This window comes from Myotis brandtii, unplaced genomic scaffold (assembly GCF_000412655.1).
Source record: "Myotis brandtii unplaced genomic scaffold, ASM41265v1 scaffold144, whole genome shotgun sequence".
Taxonomy (NCBI): Eukaryota; Metazoa; Chordata; class Mammalia; order Chiroptera; family Vespertilionidae; genus Myotis; species Myotis brandtii.
The window spans coordinates 5,209,007-5,229,867 of record NW_005355159.1 but is presented as its reverse complement, the minus strand read 5'-3'; the positions used below and the strand labels follow the sequence as shown (position 1 = coordinate 5,229,867).

General features: G+C 40.7%; 1 pseudogene; it reads right to left on the bottom strand.

Moving 5' to 3' along the window:
* Positions 1–378: 378 nt before the first annotated feature.
* LOC102240988 lies at positions 379–20,493 on the bottom strand (annotated as a pseudogene).
* Positions 20,494–20,861: the final 368 nt, after the last annotated feature.

The window sequence follows — 20,861 nt, the reverse complement described above, 5'->3', positions numbered from 1 at the left end:
CAAGCACTCAAGCCCATGACAACACCCTGGAGAACTTTCCTTTGCACACAAACATACCATCACCTCCTCCAAACCTTTCCCTCCTCAGTAACTTGGAAGAACAAGTTCGGAATCTTGTCGTTGTGGTGTAAACTGGATTTAGACTCAGATACATGGATAATTTAGAATTTTATACTTTGCACGAAAGGAGTTAACCTTTTTGAGCTCAGTTTCCTCATCTACAAAATAGCAGTAGAAAAACAAATCCACAGTACGGTTGCAGAATAAAACATGATGGCATGTGTGAAAGTACCCTGTACAGTGCTGACCATGTATTATGTATTAAAATGTATATCTAAAAAAATTGGAACCGCTAAACCTTGCCACGTGAACCAAGGATCAGATAAGAAACACCACGTGGGAATAGCCGTAAGCCATTTGCATCCTGTATCTGTGGAACAAGAGAAGGGGAGGACAAGAGCAAACTCAAAACATTACTTCAAAATACAAATATCTCCAGTATCGAAGAAAATGTAAAATTTAAATATTAGACTCAGCTAAGCTTGGGAGATAGGAAAATGAATAATAAATGCAGGTAAAAATTTAAAGTTCTGTTTTATGCATACAAGGGGAATAATTAACTAATCTCAAACATGTAAATGAGGGCTTAGAAGCATTTTCAAATTACCACATCCAATTCCAGTTACATATGCGGAATTTGCTACATTATAATAATTAGAGGTTTTTTTTCACAAAAGATTTATTTATTTTGAATAGAAGTATTAAATATTATACTAATTACTGGTTATTTTACTTTGCACCCAGGGAAAAGAAATGAATATTCATTAGCTCCTTAAGCTACTGATCCTCCACCAACTAGACAGATTCCAACATCACCGCGAAGCTGTGGGTGGGTGGAAAATGCTCCCTGTAAAAGCAGGCTTGTGCTACAAATCACAGTGCCATCTATTCTGCTAATGTGCACATGCCTGAATCCCCAAGTGAATTCTGCTAGCACTGTACCCCCAGAGTTCCCAGAGGAGTGGCCAATAAGTGAGAATAACTGTTAACTTGATTGTAAGACAACAGAATTTCTCTGTCTACACAATTCAGTCATCTTGAACAAGATAGTTCTTAAAATATTAAACATGGTTTCACACAATAAAACTGACATCTCCATCTGTCCAAAACATACCTAGTTCATTCCAAAAGAATATTTCAACACACATATTCGGATCATTTTCCAGCTCAGCTTTTGATTCTACTCTAAGGAAAATAACTCCAAAAAAACCAGGCTTGAGATTCTAATTTATGAGGCATTTTCACCATAGCTCAATAGGCAAACAATGTTTTATCTCCAGTGAAAGGAAAATCTAAGTAGGCAATACATTTCTCAAGATACCAGTCTAATTAACTGAGAGAGAGAGAGAGGAAGAATGTGAGAAACACCTACCTGTTGCCTCCCATACATGCCGCAACCTAGGTATGTGACCCAGTTGGGAATCAAACCCGCAACCTTTTTTGGTGTACAGGACACCATTCCAACCAACTGAGCCACCCAGCCAGGACCTGTCTAGTTAACTTTTAGTCCTTGCTCTGTTTAGGGCATCTCTGTATTAGAGTCCATGAGAAGCTAGATTTTTACTTTTTGGTTTGTTAAGTTTTGTGAACCAACTTAGTGCTCCTGCAAATCACTACCCCAGAGTAGGAAAGGGGCTGTGGCTCTGGGGGAAAGCTGGTTTTACATAAAGGGCCTTCCGTTTCCCTCTTGGCTTTGCCTGTGATGTGACCTGCAGCTCCAGTGGGGCATCTTACAGGTGCAGAGACAGGTAACTATGCTACATTGGCCTGGGAGAGGGTGACCAGGTCAGGCTGTGCAAAATGATGTTGGCTATATGAAACTGCGTGAGTAGAACTTTGGGGTGAGGGTGGAAGTAAGTGAAACACAGTAGCTTGATAGACTTAGCTTTCCAGTAAAAATTCCTCACTGTCTAACACAGACATTAAAGAGGAAGCGTGTGCCTCTACAGGAGGCCCACATTTCTGGAGGTTAGGACAGAAAAGGACTCATTCAACAAATATTTATTGAGTCCCAAGCATATGCCATTCACTGCTGATACTTTAAGTGTGGTTCCCCAAACCAGCCACATCCACAGACCTAGAGCTACTTAGAAATGCGAATTCAAGTGTCTACCCCAGACCCTATCGGCATGTTGACACGATTCCTACATTAAACTCTGAAAACCACTGCTAGACACTGTGTTAGGTGTTCATCATTGATCTCCAATTAATGTGTATAAAATGAAAGTCCAGGTTACACATCTGCCAAAACTTGCTTATGGCACAACTTAAGATATAACTCTAATTCATTGCAAGGGATACAGCACAAACATCTACAGTGATGTGAGACAGTCAGGCACCTTTCATAAAGACCTCACATACCAAGGCCAGGAATAGCCTTGCTTCAGGGCAAACAAGCGTGCCTCAAGCCACCTGATGCAGGTAAACTAACCGGACTCCCCTTCCTCACTTCAGGTTGAAAGAATTTCCTATGCAGAAGCTCTAGTCTAGACACTAGAAAGACCTAGAAAATAAAGGCTGGTCTCATCTTGTTTCCAGCTGACAAGGAGAGAGGGCTAGTAGGAAAATTATCCAATTCATTTAGCCAGCTAATTTATTTAGGTCTTTCACTCGTCCATGGCCCTAGCATGGGAGACATCACCGGAGGTAGATAAACATAGGGGAGGGGTTGTCTCCACTGATTTCATTGGGCAGTTGTGTTACATTTTATCTTCATTTTCTGCTCTAATAGATCTGGTAATACTTCTTGACAGGTTGTGTAGAGCCACAGATTTCCAAAGCCAAATGGAAGTGACTTTAAAGATATTGTAGAAATTAATGACCCGTGAGGGTTTTCTATGGACTTATATCTACCCTCCCCGGAGCTTCCTCCATGTCAATCTTTATCAACTTGTCTATTCCCAGCATCTTATTTTTTCACCTTTAAAATTTTTTTAAATTACAAAAGCATTATTAAATTTACATTTTAGAAAAATTGTAAATACAAAAACATACATAGAAAAAGAATAAAAAATCTTTATTCCCCAACCTAAGGGTAATCACAGTTAACATTGGGATGCATTTTCCAGACCTTATTCTATGCATTTATAGGGTTTATGCATATATCCACCTGTAGTCGTTTACATATTTAAGCCACATTATGCTATTATTCTTTTTTCCTTACTTATTTTTTCCTTACTTTATTTTAAAAATATGTTTTTATTGATTTTTTAGGGAGAGAGGAAGGTGGAGGAAGAGAGAAACATCAATGTGAAAGAGAAATATCCATTGATTGCCTCCCGCATGTACCCCAACCGATGATCAAGCCCACAACCTGGGCATGTGCTCTGGCCAGGAATCAAACCAGTGACTTTTCAGTGCATGAGATGACATTCAACCAACTGAGCCACATTGGTTAGGGCCCCACTTTATCTTGGAGATTTTTTTTTCTCTCTCTCTCTATCACTATATACATATTTTTTTTTCTAAAGAGCTGTATCATGTCCTATTAACTAGATTTGCCTTAATTTAATAATTCCTCTATTGATAAAGATTTAGATTATTTCAAATCAATTTTTAACAATTATGACAATTTTCCCAGATTCCAGATATAAGAGCAACATATGAAAATCAAGAACTTCCCATACACTGCTAATAACTCATTAGAAATGCCATTTTTTAAAAAGCTCATTCACAGTGATAGAAAAGAAGAAATGTGCAAGAACAATGTGAAAAAATCTGTAAAATCTATTGGCAGATTTAAAAGAAGATCAGAATAGTAGAGGCATGTATACCTTGCTCCTAGGTGAGACCATACAATATTGTTAACATATCAATTATCTCAGTTATCCTTACAAAAATCAGTGCAATTCTAAAAAAAATGGTATTGGGATAGTTTATACAACTTCACAAACTGAGTGTAGTTATTCTAGAATAGTAAGTGTGAGAAACAACCAAATAAACTTAGGGAAGAGAAAGAAGACAGATACCCTCAATGTTGGGGAGTGAATTTGTTTTATCTTTAATATCACTACAACTTAGGAACCCACAGCCAGCAAAAGTATGTTTTGGACTGGAAAAGGGAAGGAGGCAGGGAGAGGGTGGGAGGGAGGAAGAGGGAGGGAGAGAGAGAGAGAGAGAGATAAAAATCAAATAAAATAAATTTGAAAATCAAAATTCCACAACACTATCACTATAAAAAAAAAAGTTCTTTGTAACTGTCAATTACAGTAAAAGTTTAGGAATTATTTGCAAGGAATAGATGTTCTCTGTTGGCTAAAATAAATAATACATATTCATACTCAAGCTTGTTAATTTCCCCCAAACAAGTACACATTTTCTGGGTTTACATGATATATTGATTCTTGAATGATGTCATCAGCACTTGAGTCTTTCTTCAGTTTAGAGAAATATTATTTTTATAGCCATGATTAATTTCCCATTTTTTCTTGTTTTCCCTGTCTTTATCACATCAGTTGTTATTCTCTCTCCTCTTCTTCCTCTTCCTCCTCCCCCTTCTCCCCCTCCTCCCCTTCTGCTCTTCTATCTCTCTCTTCCTCCACCCCCTCATCTTTTGGCACATTATTATTATTTTTTGTTAACCCTCAACTGAGGATATTTTTCTATTGATTTTCAGAGAGAGTAGAAGGGAAAGGGAGAGAGAAAGAGAGAGAAACATCGATGTGAGAGAGACACATCAATTGGTTGCCTCCCATACATGTCCTGACTGGGACTTGGGATCAAACTTGCAACCCAGGTACAAGCCCTTGACCAGGAATTGACCCTGAAACCCTAACCACTGAGAAAACTGGCCAGGTCTTGGCAAATTATTTTATTTTATTTTTTATTTTTTAATTGTTTTATTGCTTAAAGTTGGCAAATTATTTTAAAGAAAACCCAGACATCATGTAATTTCAGCTCTAAATACTTGAGTGTACATATCTAGAAAATATGATATTCCCTTTCATAACCATATTACCATTTTTACACACATAAGTAAACATAAATTTTCTTGGTATCATATAAAACTTAGACATGTTCAGATTTTCCTAGGTATTTAAAATGCTTTTCCATTTGGTTTTATGGGACCCAAAGAAGGTCCACATATTATATTTAATTATCTAAAGTCTTTCAATTTAGAATTGTCTCTCCTCCCTCCCCTTTATTTTTCCCCCCTTTTTCAGGTAATTGACTTGTGAAGAAATCAAATGTATTGTCCTACAGAAGATCCACAATTTGGGATTTGTCTGTTCACTTCTTTGTAGTGTCAATTGGTTATTCATTAATCGCTCATATCTTCTCCAAATTGAAGTTCGCTTTAAAGATTTTATTAGATTCTGGTTCAGATAATAAACAGTGCTTTATAGATCATAAACAGTACTTTATAGCTGGATGCCTGTCAGGAGGCATGCACTATCTGATGCTAAGATTAATCAATAGGTTTGGGGCATGATAGTCTACTTCTTCCAGTGGAAAGTTTCCAATAAAATGTCATCTAATGGTTTTATCCATTGATGATTATTACCTCAATCTACTGTTAACTAGAGGTTAAAATGCTGAATTTCTAATTATATTATTCTTTATATTTCTATTATGTGGAAATTTTCTGTAAAGAAATCTCACTCATCACCTAGGGTTACTTGATTACCCAATGAACTGTTTGTACATGAAAGACAACCTAAATGCTTAATCTTTCCTTATAATTGACGCTTTTTAGAGTAATAAATTATTCTAATTTCTCTTTTATTGAAACATAGTTGACATACAATATTATATTAGTTTCAGTGTACACATAGTGATTCAACATTTAAATATCATACAAAATGATCACCACACCAAGTCTAGTAACCATCTGTCACCACACATAGTTATCCTATCTAATAAAGGAGTAAATGCAAATTAACCATCACTCTGCAACAAAGATGGTGGCGCCCATAGTGGCTGGGGTGGGTTGCTGGCAGCATCGCCCCAGCAACGCAAGCCCAGTGTCCACTCTTCGGCCGCACGGAGGGTGGGGAGGGGCCTCTGGCCAGAGGCCTGGGTGAGGAATGCTAGGCTTGCATCACCCCCAGTGACACGAGCCCAGCATCTGCACCCTGGCTGCGCGGAGGAAGGGAAGGGGCCTCTGGACAGAAGCTGGGGTGAGGGACATTGGCGTCGTTGCAGGCCAGGCTGAGGAACCACCCCTCCCCTGTGCACAAATTTCGTGCACTGGGTCTCTAGTTACAATAGTAGTGACTATATTCCCTATACTGTACATTCAATCTCCATGACTTATCTATGCTAATAAAAGGGTAATATTCTAATTAGACCAGATCGACCAGACATCTTCTGGTCGTCCTGCCTTCCTTCCGAACAAAGCCACGGTGGTGGGAGCCGAAGCAGAGGCGGTTAGGCACGAGATCAGGCCGGTGCAGGGGAGCAAGCAGTTAGGGGGCGATCAGGCTGGCAGGGGAGTGGTTAGGGGGCGATCAGGCAAGCAGGCAGGCGAGCGGTTAGGAGCCAGTGGTCCTGGATTGTGAGAGGGATGTCTGGCAGTCAGACATCCCCTGAGGGGTCCCAGATTGGAGAGGGTGCAGGCTGGGCTGAGGGCCCACCCCCACCCCCCATGCACGAATTTCATCCATTGGGCCTCTAGTTTATTTTATAAATGGAAGTTTGTACCTCTTAATCCCTTTCACCCATTTTTCCTACCTTCCCAACCCCCTCTCCTCTTGCCACTAGATTTACCCTAATTTAATCATTCTTCTATTGAACAGGGTTTTTTTGTGTATCTATGAGGCTGTTTCTGTTTTGTTTGTTTTGCCTTTCACATTTCACATATACATGAAATCATATGGTATTTGTCTTTCTCTGTCTGACTTATTTTGCTTAAAATAATATCCCAAGTCCATGCATGTTGTTGTAAAAGGCAAAATTCCATGGTTTTTATGGCTGAGTAATATTCCCGAGTGTATGTGCACCACATCTTCTTTATTCATTAATCTATCAATGAACACTTAGGTAGCTTCCCTATCTTGGCTAGCCTATATAATAAAAGGCTAATATGCAAATAGACCAAATGGCAGAACAACTGGAACACTGAACAACCAGTTGCTATGACATGTACTGATTACCAGGGGGTGCGTGTGGAACATGGCAGGTATTGGCCATTGTGGAATGATGGAGCAGGTGAGCGGGGGCTCCAGACCAAGGTGGGGTGCCAGTCTCTGTCATCGGGGGAGCCTCTGGTGGTTACTGAAAATTCTTTGTGCCCACATGCCACGGTCCCACCTGGTGCTCGCACCTTCTGCTGGCACCGGAGCCACCGCTCACACCCACTGCCAGCCCTGGCCCTGTTTGCACCCGCAGTCAGTGCTGGAGCTGCCGCTCGCACCCCCTGCTGGCATCCGGTGCCAGTCCTGATCACTCAGCACCATCAGCAGGTGCGAGCGGCAGCTGCCGGTCCCGATTGCCCCCCAGGGCTTCTCCACCGCCCTCTGCTCCTGAGGGGCAATCAGGGCCAGCAGTCACCTCTTGCTCCCACTGCTGGAGCTGGCCCCAATCGCTCCACACTGTCAGCCAGTGCAAGTGGGGCTGGTGCTGTCAGCATGTGGGAGTGGCAGCGGTGGAAGCGGGGCTGCCGGCAGAGAGGGGACCAGGGGCCAAGGTAGGAGAAACCAGGCAGAGGTGCGGAGGATGGACCAAGACCCACCCCTGTGCCACTGCAGCCTCGCAGCCCACAGTTCCTTTCAAAGTGCACGAATTCATGCACTGAGCCCCTAGTTATAAATAATGCTGCAATGAACATAGGGGTGCATATATTTTTTCAAATTAGTATTTTCATTTTCTTCAGATAAATACCCAAAAGTGGAATTGCTGGGAAATGTGGCAGTTCTGTTCTTAATTTTTTTAGTAACCTCTACACTGTTTTCCATGGTAGCTATGCCAATTTACATTCCCACCAACAATGCACAAAGGTTCTGTTTTCTCCACATCCTTGCCAACATCTGTTATTTGTTGTCCTTGATAATAGCCATTCTGACAGGTGTGAAGTGATATCTCATTGTGGTTGTGATTTGCTTAGTGGTGTTGAGCATCTTTTCATGTGTCTGTTGGTCATCTGTATGTCTTCTTGGGAAAAATGTATATTCAGATACTCTGCCCATTTTTAAATTAAATTGCTTAGAGTATTTTTCATATTGAGTTATATGAGTTCTTTATATATTTTGGATATCATCCCTTATTAGATATATCACTTGCAAATATCTACTCCCATTTAATAGATTGACTTTTTTTAGATAATCCAATCTTTATTTTTTTTTAAAAAAGATATATTTTTATTGACTTCAGAAAAGAAGGGAGTGGGGAGAGAGAGAGAAACATCAATGATGAAAGAGAATCATTGATTGCCAGCCTCCTACATGACCCCTACTGGGGATTGAGCCCACAACCTGGGCATGTGCTCTGATGGGGAATATAACCATGATCTCCTGTTTCATAGGTTGACCCTCAACCACTGAGTCACACCCAATGGCCAGTAGGTTGCCTTTTTTTTTCCTTTTTTAAATCATCACCTGAGGATATTTTTCCATTGATTTTTAGAGAGAGTGAAAGAGAGAGGAAAAGACAGAGAGAATCACATCTATTGGTTGCCTCCTGCAGTAGCCCCAACCAGGGTACGTGCCCTTGACAGGAAGTGAACCTGGGACTCTTTGGTTCACAGGCCCCATGCTCTATCCACTGATCCAAAGCAACTAGGGCCAGTTTGCTAATATTTTGCTAAGGATATTTGCATTCATCTTCATCAGGAATATTGGCCTGTAACTTTTTTGGTAGTATTTTTGTCTGGTTTTAGTATCGAGGTAATACTGGCTCTGTAGAATAAATTTGGAAATGTTCTTCCCTCTTCAATTTTTTTGTAATAGTTTAAGAAGCATAGGCATTAACTCTTCTTTAAATATTTGGTAGAGGATTTATCCAGTGATGTCAGTGGTGTATTAAAGTTCCCAGATGGAAGAACATACCATGTTCATGGATTGGTAGAATCAACATCATCAAAATGTCCATACTACCCAAAGCAATCTATAGATTCAATGCACTCCCCATTAAAATACCAATGGCATATTTCACAGACCTAGAATGAACTTTCCAAAAATTCATCTGGAATAAAAAAAGACCCTGAAGAGCTGTAGCACTCCTGAGAAAGAAGAACAAAGTAGGTGGGATCTCAATACCAGATATCAAGCTGTATTACAAAGCCACTGTTCTCAAAACTGCCTGGTACTGGCACAAGAACAGACATATAGACCAATGGAATAGAATAGAGAACCCAGAAATCAACCCAAACCACTATGTTCAATTAATGTTCAGCACCCCCTGCTGGCATCCGGTGCCAGTCCTGATCACTCAGCACCATCAGCAGGTGCGAGCGGCAGCTGCCGGTCCCGATTGCCCCCCAGGGCTTCTCCACCGCCCTCTGCTCCTGAGGGGCAATCAGGGCCAGCAGTCACCTCTTGCTCCCACTGCTGGAGCTGGCCCCAATCGCTCCACACTGTCAGCCAGTGCAAGTGGGGCTGGTGCTGTCAGCATGTGGGAGTGGCAGCGGTGGAAGCGGGGCTGCCGGCAGAGAGGGGACCAGGGGCCAAGGTAGGAGAAACCAGGCAGAGGTGCGGAGGATGGACCAAGACCCACCCCTGTGCCACTGCAGCCTCGCAGCCCACAGTTCCTTTCAAAGTGCACGAATTCATGCACTGAGCCCCTAGTTATAAATAATGCTGCAATGAACATAGGGGTGCATATATTTTTTCAAATTAGTATTTTCATTTTCTTCAGATAAATACCCAAAAGTGGAATTGCTGGGAAATGTGGCAGTTCTGTTCTTAATTTTTTTAGTAACCTCTACACTGTTTTCCATGGTAGCTATGCCAATTTACATTCCCACCAACAATGCACAAAGGTTCTGTTTTCTCCACATCCTTGCCAACATCTGTTATTTGTTGTCCTTGATAATAGCCATTCTGACAGGTGTGAAGTGATATCTCATTGTGGTTGTGATTTGCTTAGTGGTGTTGAGCATCTTTTCATGTGTCTGTTGGTCATCTGTATGTCTTCTTGGGAAAAATGTATATTCAGATACTCTGCCCATTTTTAAATTAAATTGCTTAGAGTATTTTTCATATTGAGTTATATGAGTTCTTTATATATTTTGGATATCATCCCTTATTAGATATATCACTTGCAAATATCTACTCCCATTTAATAGATTGACTTTTTTTAGATAATCCAATCTTTATTTTTTTTTAAAAAAGATATATTTTTATTGACTTCAGAAAAGAAAAATATCACATGATCTCACTCATTTATGGAATATAATGAACAACATAAACTGATGAACAAAAACAGATCCAGAGAAAGAGAAGCATCGATCAGACCGTCAAACCTCAGAGGGAAGGTAGGGGAGGGGGGAGGTAAAGGGGAGAGATCAACCAAAGGACTTGTATGCATGCATATAGGCCTAACCAATGGACACAGACAACAGAAGGGTGAGGGCATGAGTGGAGGGGTCGGGGGAGTAATGGGGGGATAAGGACACATAAATAATACCTTAATTAATAAAGAAATTTAAAAAAAAACAACTCTTACCAGTTGGGGCCCCTGACAGGGGCTCCAGTGAACACAGTTTGCAGTTCATCCTAGAACAGCGATTTTCAGCCCATGTGCCGCAAGAATTTATAAAACACGCAATACCTGACTATTTTGTCAGGGGCACTGACCTCTTTTCCCTTAGATAGTCAAATAAAAAAATGACAACAGCCAACACAAAATAAATAAATAAATAAATAAATAAATAAATAAATAAATATTTGGTAGAATTCACTTGTGAAGACGTCTGGTCCTGGAGCTTTGTTTGTTGGGAGTTTTTTTGTTTTGTTTTTTTTTTTTTTTTTTTTTTTTTTTACTGATTTAATTTCATTACTAGTAATTAGTCTGTTCAGATTTTCTATCTCCTCCTGATTCAGTCTTGGAAGATTGTATGTTTTTGAAATTAATCAATTTCTTCTAGGGTATCCAATTTGTTTATGTATAATTGTTCATAGTATTCTTTTAAAATCCTTTGTGGTATTGGTTTTAACGTCTCCTATTTTATTTCTGATTTTTTAATTTGGGTCATCTCTCTTTTTTTCTTGATGAGTCTGGCTAAAGGCTATTAATTTTGTTTATCTTTTCAAGAAACCAACTGTTAGCTTCACTAATGTTTTCTGTTGTTTTTTAGTCTCTATTTCATTATTTCCACTCTAATGTTTATTATTTCCTTTATTCTACTAACACTTTTTGTTTGTTCTTCTTCTTCTAGTTCCTTTGTGTGTAAGATTAGATTGTTTATTTGAATTTTTTGTTTATTTCTTAAGGTTGACCTGCATTGCTATAAACTTCTGTTTTACGGTTGCTTTTGCTGCATCCCATAGATTTTGGAATACCGTGTTTCCATTTTTATTTCTCTCAATGTATTTTTTAATTTCCTCTTTGATTTCTTCATTGACCCATTGATTGTTTAGTAGCATGTTTTGTAGTCTCCATATGTTTGTGCTCCATATAATTCATTTCTAGTTTCATACTGTTGTGGTTGGAAAAGTTGCTTAATATTATTTTAATTATCTTAAGTTTATTGAAATTTGTTTTGTGAACTAACATATGACCTATCCTGGAGAATGTGCCATGTACACTTGAAAAGAATGTGTTTCTGCTATTTTGGGATGGAATACTCCATTTATATCTACTAAGTCTATTTGGTCTAATGTATCAGTTAAGGCCAATGTTTCTTTATAGATTTTCTGTTTAGATGATCTATCCATTGATATAAGTAGGGTGCTAAAGTCCCCTATTATTACTGTAATACTGTCAATTTCTCCTTTAGTGTCTGTTAATTTTTTATTTATGTATTTAGGTGTTCCTACATAGGGTGCATAGATATTTATAAGTGTTATATCCTCTTGCCAGATTGATCTCTTTATCATTATGTAATGGCCTTCTGTGCCTTGTTACGGTCTTTGTTTTAAGGTCTTTTTTCTCTGGTAGACAAAAGCTATCCCAGTTTTCTTTTCATTTCCATTTCCATAAAATATCTTTCTCCATCCATTCACTTTCACTGTGCGTATATCTTTAGACCCGAAGTGGGTCTCTTGTAGGGAGTATATATATGAGTCTCATATTTTTATCCATTCAGCCACCCTACGCATTTAGTCCATTTACATTTTAAATAATTATTGATACACTAGAGGCCTGAAGCAAGGAATCCGTGCATGGGTAGGGTCCCTAGGCCTGGCTGGCGATCGGGACTGATCTGCGGGGTGACCGGTGGGGTAATTGGGGGGCCCCGCTGGCACCCGCCTTGGCTGGCCTGGGGCCTGCAGGCAGCTCCTGTGTTGAGCGTCTGCCCCCTGTGGTCAGTGCGCATCATAGCAACCAGTCGTTCTGCTGTTTGGTCGATTTGCATATTAGGCTTTTATTATATAGGATATGTACTTATTGCCATTTTGTTCATTGTTTTCTGGTTGCTTTTGTAGTTATCTGTTCATTTCTTCTTCTCTGCTCTCTTCACGTGTGATGACTTTATTTAGTGTTATGTTTGGATTTCTTTCTCTTCATTTTTTGGTGCATCTAGTATAGGTACTTGATTTGTGGTTACCATCAATTTCACAATAACAACCTATGTATACAGCAATTGGTTGATGGTCACTTAAGTTCAAACACATTCTAAAAACATTACATTTTAACACCAGTATCACCATATTTTATGTTTTTGCCATCATATTTTATAACTTTTTATTTATTTAACTAATTATTGTAGATATAGATGATTTTAATATTTTTACCTTCATACTAGTTTTATAAGTAGTTGATCTATTACCTTTACTATGTTTGCTTTTATCATTGAGTTTTTTTTCTTTCATATATTTTCTTATTTCTAGTGATGGCCTTTTCTTTTCCACTTAAAGAAGTCCCTTTAATATCTCCTGTGAAGCCAGTTTAGTGGTGATGAACTCCTTCAGGTTTTACTTGTCTAGGAAACTCTCTCTTCTTCAATTCTCAATGATAACCCTCTGGGCAGAGTAGTTTTGATTGTAGGCTTTTGGGTTTTTTCTTACAGCACTTTGACCATATTGTGCCACTCCCTTCTGGTCTGAAAATTTTCTGCTAAAAAGTCAGCTGATAGTCTGGTGGTGGTTCCCTTGTACATAACTATTTGCTTTTTTCTCTTGTTGCTTTTAAGATTCCCTCTTTATCTTTAAGTTTTGACATTTTAATTATGCTGTGTCTTTGTGTGGATATCTTTGGTTTCATCTTGTTTGGGAATCTCTGTGCTTCCTAAACCTAAATGTCTATTTCCTTCCACAGGTTAGGGAAGTTTTCAGCTATTATTTCTTCAAATAAGTTTTCTTCTCTCTCTCTCTCTCTCTCTCTCTCTCTCCCCCATATCCTTGTGGGACCCTTAACTATCTTCATTAAATTTTTGTTGTTGTTGTTTTGGTGATTGTCACTACTCTGTCGTCCAGATCACTGATCCATTTTTTTGTCTCATCTAATCTGCTGTTGATTCCCTCTGGTGAATTTCTCATTTCAGTTAGTGTATTGTTCAGCTCTGTTGGTACTTTCTTATATTTTTTATTTCTTTTTTGAAGCTCTTACTGTGTTCATCCATTCTTTTCCCTGAGTTCAGTGAACATCTTCATACCATTACTTTGATCCCTTTATCAGGTAGATTGCTTATTTTCATTTCATTTAGTTCTTTTTCTGAGGCTTTGTTTTATTCTCTTGTTTGGAACATCTTCTGCTGTCTCCCGTATCACCTAACATTCTATGTTCATTTCTCTGTATTAGGTAGATCTCTATACCTCCAGGCCTTGAAGTGGTCTTATGTAGGAGATATCCTCTGGGGCCCAGCAACACACGCGCCTCTGGTCACCAAAGCCAGGTGCTTTAGGGTTGTCCCGTGTTGTCCTTCTGTTGCTGTAAGAGCATCGAGTGGGGCTGACCTCAGTGTAGCTGGCTGACTGAAACATAAGGGTGGGCAGGGCTTTCAGCAGGGCATACCCACTGGCATTAGCAGGATAGAAGGAAGGTCTCAAAATGGCATCCACCAATGCTGGCATCAGCACAGCAGAACTAGATCTCAAAAATGGCTGTTGCCAATGTTTTCTTTCCCAGGGAGAGTCAAGCTGCCTCCTGCCTCTCCAGCAGGTGTTGCAACATTTGTAAGTGGGACTCGTTCACCTGTGTCTATGCACTTTTCTCTCTGGTGTTTTTGCACTGGCTTCTATGTCAGGTGAGTCTGTGTGTGTTTTCCTTTCCCTGCATGCTATATTTTTCCTGGACATATTCCCCATTGGTTTTCAAAACCAGGTGATTTGGGGGGCTCGTGTCTCCTGAGAATGAGCTAAAGTTAGGAGTGCCTGATGTGGAGCTCAAGTCACTCACTCCTTAGGGAAATGTTTGCATTTAATTTGCTCTCCTTATTCCAGTTTCCTAAGGAGGAATCTTAGATGGTTAATTTTTGATCTAGCTTCTTTCCTAATATATGCATTCAATGTTACAAGTTTTCCTCTAATCATTGCTTTTGCTACAGTCCACAAATTTTGATAATTGTTTTCAGTTTCATTTAGTTAAAAATGTTTTAAAATATCTCTTGAGATTTCTTTGACTCATTGTTTATTCATTCAACAAACAATTTATTGAGTTTCTGTACTGTGCTAGGTACTAAGGATACAAAGTTGAATCAAATATTTTTTTCTTTCCTTAAGGAGCTCTATCTAGTAGAGTAGAATGATATGCGAGCCATCTACATTAATAAAGACAAAGATGCTAATTGACCGTACCTTTGCTATGCCCTAAGCCATGCCCACCTGCCAATCAGAGCGACTATATGCAAATTAACCCAACTAAGATGGCGGCCGGCAGCCACTGAGCTGGAGCAAGCAGGAGGCTTGGTTGCCCGGGCAATGGAGGAAGCCAAGCTTCCCGCCAGCCCTGAGCTGGCTGTGGTCTCCGCTTATGGCAACGAAGTTTCAATTATAGAAGACAAATAAATCCCAGATACCTGCTTCCAGCCAGCCTCCACTGGGAGCTTGGGTGGCTGGGGTTTGTGGCCAGCCTGCAAATAGCCATCAACCCCTTACCCAGGCTGGCCACACCCTCATGGGGTGAGGGTCTCCGCTGGGGTCTTAGCCAGCCTGAAAACGGCCCTCAGCCCCTCACCCAGACTGGCCAGGCACTCCTATATAATAAAAGGGTAATATGCAAATTGACCCTAACAGTAGAACGACTGGTAATGACTGGTCACTATGACACACACTGACCACCAGAGGGATGTCTGACTGCCAGCTTAGGCCCAATCCCCCAGGGAGTGGCCCTAAGTCAGCAGGTGGTCATCCCCCAAGGGGTCCCAGACTGTGAGAGGTCACTGGCCAGGCTGAGGGACCCCCGAGTGCACAAATTTTTGTGCACCGGGCCTCTAGTCTATAATAATAAAAGAGTAATACACTAATTAGGCTGGATGTCTTCCGGACATTATTCCGGATGTCCTTCTGACAAAGCCGGGGCTGGAGGGAAGCAGCCCAGGTCCCAGGTGCCTGCCAGTGGTCGGAGGAGGGAAGCCCGGGTCCCGGGTGCCAGAGGGAAGCCAGTGCCGGCAGCCAGGAGAAGGAAGGACTACTCTTGCACAAATTTTCGTGCATCGGGCCTCTCGTTAACTATAATGAAATACAATAATACTTACTAATGGAGATAGGCATACAGTATTCTGGGGAGAGAGATCAAGGAAGATTAAATCTGTTCTGGGGAGTCAGGGAATGCTATTTTAAACTACCCTTATTCAAATGCAACCTCTGTTTCTACAGCCTTTGATGGTTTCTGGCAGGATTAATTTACTTATCAGTATTTCCATACATTTTTAGATAAATCAACAATATCAGTTATAACATTTTACTATAATGACTTGCTTATAATTCTTTCACTTACCAAAAAGATGCCAGTTTCCTGAAAGCATGGCAGAGACCTCATCATCTCTGTATTTCTAGTACCTGAGCATCTGCAATTCAATGAACTCAGTAAATATCTTAATCTATAAGTATATGCACATATGGATAAATGAATAAGGTAGTATGATCAGTATATTCATAAAGAAAGCTGTATTACTTAACAACACAATAATCTGTGCAGGTATTAGAGCTATGATGTGCTGAATATGAAAACAGAGAGCCTTAGTTGAACACATGGGTGAATATCAATATGATATTAAAATTCATAATTTTTTGTTATTTAAAAAACAATTATAGATACTCATTTATCTGTATGTCTTGTAGAAACTTACCCCTATTTGATTAAACATTTTTATCCTGTTCAAAAATGCTCTTTCATACTAAAATGAATGTATAACTACTTTTGTCTCTTGCCTAAATTTTGGGGATCACTTGGTTATCTTGAGGCTAACACAGCCATTCAAGGTGGCCATTGTAACTCCAAGGAGATGAGTTCAGATGCATTTGGAATGACTGCCTTTAAAAACTATCCCTGAGTTGTGCTTAACTATAAGGTGGAGGGAAACTTAGCAAATCTCAAAGGGTAAAAACACCAAAGTCTGAGATTTTAATATTCTACTATACAAAGTATATCTCTAAGAGTCCTAACACATGCCATTTTTATGCTTCTCCTTGGAAATGGAATTAACATTCCTGTACTAACTGGAAATGGTAAATTCTTAAATTGTTAATAGCTTCCTCAGGCTTCTGCTCCTTTGCTGTGCTATCATCTTGGCTCTGAATTATAAAAATATTGCTATGTGTGCTCATCAGCCTACTATCCTAAGGCTGTTTCTACTACTGAAAACAACTTTTGGACAGGGGAATAAACTACAGGGGCCCACTCCTGGGAGGAAGTATTTTAACATAGAAACCATTGCACATTTTGTCCCTATTTTCTTGGATATTGACAGATAATGCATCTGGATTTAGGCTTATCAAATTTATTATGCTAAATAATGTCCTGCTTAGCATATAGTAAACCCTGCCTATTGTCATGGGTTCAGTGCTCAAGGGGGTGAGGGGATGAGTGTTAGTGCCTGCTGGTAACTAGTATGTAACTGGAGGAGGCATTGAATGGGAGAGGAAGAAGTGGAGCTCAAAAATATAAGAAAAAAGGGATCTTGATACAAAAACATAAATGCAACAAGCTTCAAGAAATTAATGAATAAATGTAGGCAGAGGGAAAATAAGGTAAGGAACTATTCAGATGAAGTAAACAGACAAGATGACAGTGGACAAATGAGAGTTCAGATTCCCAACCAGCACTGCACAGAGTTCCACATACATGTTCCATGGTGTCCATGAGAAAAACATGCTCAGCATCACACCCAACACACGTTTCTCACAAATCTCTTCACGAAGAGCCCACTGTATGCAAATGTAGATGTGCTCTATGACACTTAATGGAAACTTTAGACAACCTCCTGAGCAAGATTACATATTGTTTGTAGATACTTGGCCGTGCACTAACAGCACACACAATATGGACAGGAAAGATATATACAAACTCTGGGACAGTGGTTATTTCTAGGGAATCGGGAAGGGAAAGGAGTTGGGGGGGGGGATGGTAAACTGTAATTAAAACATTCTATTTCTTTTTCAAAATGAAACAGATACGGCAAAAAGTAAATGTTTCACGACTACTTTGGGTCTATTACTTTCTGTAAGTTTGAAACATTTTATAAATATAAAGATTGAACGTTTACATGTGTAAAGTAACGGGCAATGTATTCAATAACCCAAAAGCAAAAGTAATAAGTATAAAGTCTTTCAGCCCTTTCTTTTTAATGCTGCCTGATGAAAGCCAGTGGCAAATGGCTGAAAGAAATGCAATTTAGTGTAAGCAACTGGGTGAAAAGGAGAGGTGGCCAAAATGATGCCAACTAAAGTCCTGTTTTTTTGGTGATCTGGTCAACCCCAGTGATACAGAATACTACATTGTGTGGGATTGATGTTCTCTCCTCCAGAAAATACTCCCTAAATGAGATTATTCCTAACTGAGATATTGATAAGCAACAGACAGTCCTGGGTTCAAAGTTTTATTCCCTGCCAAGTGCTTAGTTCTTCTGTTAAATTCAGTGCCTTGGACACTTGGCCAAGCTGGCAGAGGACAGATGTCCCTCTCAGAGCTTTGTGGAACCTGGCTAAGACAAGTGCCTCGATGAAAGGCCCCTGGGGTAAGCAGTGCTGAGGGTACCAGTGGGCAAAGGTCGCTGGGTTCCAGGCCGGGTGGCAGCAAGGCACCAGATCTCTATGCAGAGTCAGATCACTGCCATTTCAGACTTAATTTCTGTTTCAAATGAACAATCTAATCAACCATAACTGTTAGTGTAGTATGTTTTTGTATGAAGTGTCATAAATGCATAAAACAGGGAGAAGTTTGGATAACTACATTCAATATTAAACAACAGAGAATAATAGCTCAAAGTCCTTATTATATTCTTTTTAAAAAACATTGAACATTTTACTCAAGATTTTGAAAGCACGAGTCTGTCTTAACTAGAGTCGTATTACAATGTGACTATTTTTTTCAAAAGAAATCTTAAAAGGATATGTATGTTTCCTTGCAAGCAAAACAGAGAAAAGGGTATTCTTATTGGTACTATGATTATTAAGCCACAGACACGTAAAATCCACAAAATGGGTTGGTGGCTTGGGAAATGCAATATCATGTCAAAGGTGCAGACTGTTTCCAACCGAAGCAAACCTCAACCCCTCCAGCAATGAACTGCCCTGAGATCTTGGTAAAGACAGCAAGGCCTGCTCTGAGGCCGGGAGATCGGGCATCGCGGCTGGCACTACGTGGATCATCCCGCCAGGTCCACAGGGGAGTCTGCGGGGTTTGGACTGCACCCAGTGTGAGGCACGTGCATCAGTGGACCAATTTCTGAATAGGTTTTTATAAATATGTATAAATCAATTACAGGCGCTTGAAATGTCTTCAGCTGGAATAACCTAACATTGTAAGACAATGTATTCACAGAGAGTCCAGGCCCAGGCTGGCGTCAGCAGGCAGTGCTTACGGTTTACTCAGTCTCTCTCAGCCAAAGCCACCTTCTCAGGACAAAATTCAGTGCTCTGACGCAATTGGCTAGGTTTTCCCCTGATAACCAGAGAGCAAAACCTTGTTATCATCATCATGAAGAAGAAGTAACTGGTGTGCGTGAGGTGCAAATTTATTAATCAGGGGTCCTCAAACTTTTTAAACAGGGGGCCAGTTCACTGTCCCTCAGACCGTTGGAGGGCCGGACTATAGTTTAAAAAAAACTATGAACAAATTCCTATGCACACTGCACATATCTTATTTTGAAGTAAAAAAACAAAACAGAAACAAATACAATATTTGTATTTACATGTGGCCCGCGGGCCGTAGTTTGAGGACCCCTGTTATTGATGAACGGTCATCATCTGGAACAATAACTGTAAGCGTGAGATTAAAGTGTGATAGACTTTTCCAATGGCTCCCTTATAACACCAGAAGGGATTGTAATCTTGAGCATATTTTGTGTTGGCATCTCTAGCAGTCAGGAAGATCTGGTACCAGAGCGTGGCATTGCTGTAAGTGTCCGGATCACAGTGCGGTGGCTGTACTGTGACGGGAACAAACCAGGGTTGGCTGTGAGCATCATGCAGGCTGCGAACGCCATCTGCTCACAGTGACTGAAGGGCACAGTCATCCGCATGCCAAGCAGCTGGCAGGGTAAAGGTAATGTTTATCTATCCGTGGGCTTCCCTGTGTGAGTGTCCAATCTGATGCCCTAAGATGGTCGAGTACAGATGGGTGACATTACAAGAGTACCCTCCAAAGGGTGTGAGTGGGTCCAGGGTGAGGGTGATTGCACCTGAGATGTTAACAGGGCCTGAATCCTCCAGTGCCTGTGGGGATGGGTGGACACTTTGCCTGCCCACTGGTCACTGTGATTTCCGGAGTCATGGTGTCATTTGTGAGATGCTTTAATGTTTCATTCTCTGATACACACAAGTCCAAGTCATTAAACAGCAGCAGAAAAGTATTCCCGTCCTCTGCCATTCCCGGTGACTTAATCTCCTTGATTTTGAAGAAATAGCCCAAGGTCAGGAAAGCTATTGCCAGGGCGCTTACACTGGTTATAAAGACCAGCAGGGGAGGCCGACTGATGAAGGCAGCGTCAGGTTCTCCAGGGGTTTGATGTCTGATCATCCACCCCATCCACCCCATGCCGTGGCGGGGGGCGGGGGGGGACCAGCAGTGTGCCCCTGGGCCAAGCCTGTGGCTGCTCTGACCTCACTCAGTAGTGCGACTGGGGCCACTCGGCACCATCCTCCCCACTGCTCCGGGAGCAACGCAGATGCAAGTACCAGAGGCCCTGCTAGTGCTTGCAACCACAGCACGCGTTGGTCGGGGTCTCACAGCCATGGTTTCCCCTTATTATATTCTTTATTGCTGTGTTATTTTAATTGCAACACCTTAGCTAATGAATAAACAAGTTCACGTCTGGGTATTTCTAGGCAATGTAACCAATCTGCCACCTTGATCATCTATGTCAGAGGTTCTCAACCTGTGGGTCGCGACCCCTTTGGGGGTCGAACGACCCTTTCACAGGGGTCGCCTAAGACCATGTCATATCAAATTATTTGTTGTTTCTAAGAGTTATATGAGGTCTTAGGCCAGTGTTTGCCTAAGTATTTGCATTAGTTGACCAGAAAAGTTTTAACCACAGTTCTAAACTAGTATGCTGACAGCAGACTATCTGCTTACTGTTTTCTTTATTGATGAATTCAGCC